At 46.5% G+C, this 5,305-nt stretch overlaps 1 pseudogene across 1 annotated transcript; it reads left to right on the forward strand.

Annotated features, from left to right (window-relative positions):
* Positions 1 to 1,277: 1,277 nt before the first annotated feature.
* Positions 1,278 to 4,860, forward strand: LOC310782402 (transcription factor Sox-11-A pseudogene; annotated as a pseudogene). The gene is made up of 3 exons: positions 1,278 to 1,948; positions 3,366 to 3,755; positions 4,533 to 4,860. The product of its transcript is annotated as a transcription factor Sox-11-A pseudogene (transcript).
* Positions 4,861 to 5,305: the final 445 nt, after the last annotated feature.

The raw sequence follows: 5,305 nt of genomic DNA on the forward strand, positions 1-5,305 counted from the left end.
TGTGCAGTATGAGGTGCAGCGATCACATCAATAGCAGAAGAAGGAGCAAACAGAAAACAATCTCAAATTCTGAAATATTAAGTGCAAAAAGTCCTTTAAACCGACATAGTGGGGTAGGCCTACATGTAAATGTCCATAGCCTATAATGTCCAGTAGGTCCGTTAAGTGCCCTTCTATCTATCTATCTATCTATCTATCTATCTATCTATCTATCTATCTATCTATCTATCTATCTATCTATCTATCTATCCATAATATATCTATCTATCTATCTATCTATCTGTCTATCTATCCATCCATAATATCTATCTATGTATCTATCTATGTATCTATGTATCTATCTATGTATCTATCTATCTATCTATCTATCTATCTATCTATCTATCTACTGTATCTCCCTATCTATCCATCCATAATATCTATCTATCTATCTCTCTATCTATCTCCCTATCTATCCATCCATAATATCTATCTATCTATCTATCTATCTATCTATCTCTCTCTCTCTCTCTCTCTCTCTCTCTCTCTCTCTATCTATCTATCTATCTCTCTATCTATCTATCCATCCATAATATCTATCTATCTATCTATCTCTCTCTCTCTCTCTCTCTCTATCTATCTATCTCTCTATCTATCTATCTCCCTATCTATCCATCCATAATATCTATCTATCTATCTATCTATCTATCTATCTCTCTCTCTCTCTCTCTCTCTCTCTCTCTCTCTCTCTCTCTCTCTATCTATCTATCTCTCTATCTATCTATCCATCCATAATATCTATCTATCTATCTATCTATCTATCTCTCTCTCTCTCTCTCTCTCTCTCTCTCTCTCTCTCTCTCTCTCTCTCTCTCTCTCTCTCTCTATCTATCTATCTATCTATCTATCTATCTATCTATCTATCTATCTATCTATCTATCTATCATCTCAGTCTATCTGTGTGACTAGGGGGGAAGGGGTTAATCAGAACGTCTAGGTCTGGCCGTGGGGAGGGGCTTAGGGGCGGGACAGAGAGCTGTGATTGGCTGAGACGGGCGCATGACAGCCAGTTAATAAGACGCCGGCTTGAAAGTTTTTTGGTTTTTTTTCCCACAGAGAGAGACTGTCTGGCTGAGAGAAAAGAGGGAGAGAGAGAGAGAGAGGGGACAGACAGCAGCTGGAGGAGAGAACAGCTCTTTCTACGGTCTATGGGGAGACGGTGTAAAAACAGGAAATAAAGTGGTAAAAGTGCCTCTGGTGGACGGCTCGAGCTCGGGGATTCTCTCGCGTGCTTGAAAATGGTGCAGCAGCAGCACCGTGGAGAGGAGACGACGGTTCGTTTAAAATGCGGGTCCGGCGGGCAGAGCGAGCTGCTGCGCCCGGTGAAGCGCGAGCCCGACGACAGCCCGGTGAAGCGCGAGCGGGACAGCCAGGAGAGCGGTAGTAGTTTAAAAAGCGGCGGCAGCAGCTCGCTCTCCTCCTCCGGCGGCGGCGGCGGTACGGCGGCCGTTTCGGGCCACATCAAGCGGCCCATGAACGCCTTCATGGTGTGGTCGCAGATCGAGCGGCGAAAGATCATGACGCAGAGCCCGGACATGCACAACGCCGAGATCTCCAAGCGGCTGGGCGCGCGCTGGAAGAGCCTGCAGGACGCCGAGAAGAGCCCGTTCATCCGCGAGGCCGAGCGGCTCCGCCTGCAGCACATGGCCGACCACCCCGACTACAAGTACCGGCCCAAGAAGAAGCCCAGGCTGGAGCCCGGGGCGGCGGCGGGGAAGCCGGCGCCGCCGGTCCAGGAGAGAAGAGCCACTGGGAAGGAAAGAGCCAAGAAAGCCTCCAAGCTGAAGCCGAGCAAGCCGCTGCTGTGTGCCGGCAGAGCGAGCAGCCAGCAGCCGCACAGGCATCAGCACAGGCATCACCACAGCCCGGACCCGCACAGGCATCAGCACAGCCGGGACCCGCGGTACAGGTACGTGCCGTGCAGGGAGGGATGGATGTCACTGCTTTTTATCGCAGCGTTTCTCAACATGGGGTCCGGGGGGTCCCCAGCTAACACTATTATTCACTCTTATTCAGTTTAACGCTACAAGAATGACAGTTTTGACCATAGCTTATCTCTATACAGTAACGTTATGGGATGGGATTATTTACAAAATAAAGCATACAAAAATTATAATAAAAAAAAAAAATCGGTCAAAATCTAATGAGGATCTGTGGCTCTAATCTCTATGGACTGGACAGTAATTCTCAAGCTATATATATATATATGTGTATATATATATGCAGATGGCTACCATTGAAATATGCTTTAAATAGTCAATTTTTAAAGGAACACTCCGCCCATTTTCAACCAGCTTTGTATGATTAGAACATCAGTAGTATATCAGAAAACTGTAAACGGTTTTGAAGTCTGTCATTTAATTTGACAGTTATTGAGTGTTTAAAGTGTGGACCAGTGACATCACTGGTCCACACTAACTCAAATTAATAACTCATTAACTCAAATCAACTCTCAATAACTGTCAAACTAGATGAATGTTGAATAGTTTGACAGTTATTGAGAGTTGATTTGAGTTAATGAGTTATTAATTTGAGTTAGTGTGGACCAGTGATGTCACTGGTCCACACTTTAACACTCAATAACTGTCAAATGACACACTTCAAAACCGTTTACAGTTTTCTGATATACTACTGATGTTCTAATGATACAAAGGTGGTTGAAAATGGGCGGAGTGTTCCTTTAATGTGTATGTTAAGTGTGTTAACTTGTACTTTGACAAATCATCAATTTGGGAGCCCCTGGATCCCCCTCAAGCAGCCCTGGTGGGTCCCCGGAACCCACATTGAGAACCACTGTTTTATCTGGATTTAAAAAAAAACATTTACCGGTACTTATTTTAATCCGGAGTGACTTGAAAAATCTGTCTAGCTCAGTGAATCTCCAGCCCCAATCCAGTCCACAGTAGACCCCCATTTAATGAGATTTTATCTCTCAGACCCAAATCTGAGAATATTTTTTTATTATTGTCAGATGTGATTTAGTCCAGAACTCCATGTAGAGAGATAACAGACACTAGGATCACAACAGTCATTCTTCTACAGTCTGACTGTTCACTAAATGAAATAATGCTCAAGTTTGAACAATTCATCAGCTTCAATGAGTCCATAAAGCTCACTAAAGCTATGACGACCAAGTATGCACTACATTCTCTCCTTGGTGCTAACTTCTAGTCATTGAAATCCTAGTGAACTCACACAATTTACTCATTTTGCCGGGGATTCCCCTGGGACCCCCTCATCAAGCTGTTGAGCCAGGATGATAATATGAATCACAGTTATTTAGGTTGGGATAATCGTGACATGACATTTTCACATCCCGTGCCTAGGTACGTCGTCGCCGGCTTTACGACCAACAAGCCTATAAAACGGGAATTTACTGACGACGACTTTACCGACGACGATGATGACGACGACGACGACGATGAAGATGAGGACGAGGAGTTCGAGGAGCGCTTGTTTATTAAGATGGAGCCGGTGGACGAGCCTGTTGCAGCCCGCTTTATCAAGGTGGAGGATATTAAAGTGGAGGAGGAGGAGGAGTCGATCCAGCAGGTCCGGTACGGGCTGGCCAAGGTGCCGGCCAGCCCCACGCTGAGCTCCGGATCCGGGCCGGAGGGGGCCAGCCTGTACGAGCCCGAGCCCAGGACCGGACACTCCCGCCTGGGGCCCAGAGCCTCGGGCCACCGCCTCTTCTACAGCTTCAAAAACATCACCAGGTAATTATTGACACTGTGTGCAATGTGTGTGCAGTGTGTATGTGTGTGCAGTGTGTATGTGTGTGCAGTGTGTATAGTGTGTATGTGTGTGCAGTGTGTATAGTGTGTATGTGCAGTGTGTATGTGTATAGACCGTTTCAATTGGACAACATCAAGAGTTTAAAATTAGCCCTAGCCTTACTTCCTGTTGCAGTGCAACCCAAGGACCCTAAAAAGAAGGATAAGACAGCGTTCAACTCTTGCATTGGGGCCAGTTCTATTGAAGTGAATGGGCCAGTTCTATTGAAGTGAATGGGCCAGTTCTATTGAAGTGAATGGGCCGGGCAGGGAAAGTCCCACTATGAACCGTCATATCTGTGCTGTTTCACCTTGGGATTGAAAAATGGTTCCAAAAAGACATGACATGATGTCGACTGATGCCCTGTTCGGTCATGTATCATGATGTAATGAGCTAATCTAGCTGTATTTTGGACCAAGAGACGCACATTTAGTTAACAAAATCACATCGTGTATTTTCTTCAATCTGGTGGAAACATTTTTCAATCAAAGGTGAAACGACACTGCCTCCATTTTAATTCGATAGTGGGCCCCAAAGCAAAATTGGAACACGATACGATACGATTAACTTTATTAATCCCCCGGGGGGAAAGCTGAGTGCCACCATACATGTAGGACAAACAACAGGCAATAGAAATACACTTTACAGTTTACATGTACATATGAAAAGCAGGACAGAATAAGAGTTTGACCCCCCTGCTCTCTGTTGTCTTATCCGAGGCAGAGCACCAGCGCCTCGTACCCGGCCTCCCTGTCCCCGGCGTCGTCCTCCCGCTCTGGGTCCACCTCGTCGTCGTGCGGGGACGACCTGGACGACCTGAGCGACTTCCCCCTCAGCCTCCTGGCCGGGCGCCAGGCCTCGGACCCGGGCAACTCCTCTCACAACCTCAGCCTGTCCCTGGTGGACAAAGACCTGGACTGGTGCAGCAGCGAGGGCAGCCTGGGCTCTCACTTTGACTTCCCGGATCACTGCACGCCCGAGCTCAGCGAGATGATCGCCGGGGATTGGCTGGAAGCCAACTTCTCAGACCTGGTGTTCACTTATTGATCTGGACCAGGTGATGGGGTCCAGACCCGGGGGGGGGGGGGGGTCCAGACCAGGTTTTACACCGTATTTGGTGATCCATCAGATTCTGTGACCTGCCGTGTTGGAAGAAGTACTCTGATCCTTTTACATAAGTAAAAGTATCAATACCACAAGTAATAATCCTGCACAGTCATAGCCCAATTTTGTGCAAAATTAATACATTTACGTTACTATTCTAAGTCAATTTAGCTGGTAATGGTGATTTTACATTGTGGTATTGATACTTTTACTTAAGTAAAGGATCAGAGTACTTCTTCCAATACTACAGGTCACAGAATCTGATGTTCACCAAATACACCTGTTTGGGGGAGGAGGGATATCTGTTCCAGATCCGGTTTGAAAGGCAATGCGGAGGTCCAGACCCAGTCAGGGAGCGGATTATTGGGTCCAAACCTGCTTTGGGAGG

The sequence above is a fragment of the Poromitra crassiceps genome, assembly GCF_964638095.1.
Source record: "Poromitra crassiceps genome assembly, chromosome: 9".
NCBI lineage: Eukaryota > Metazoa > Chordata > Actinopteri > Beryciformes > Melamphaidae > Poromitra > Poromitra crassiceps.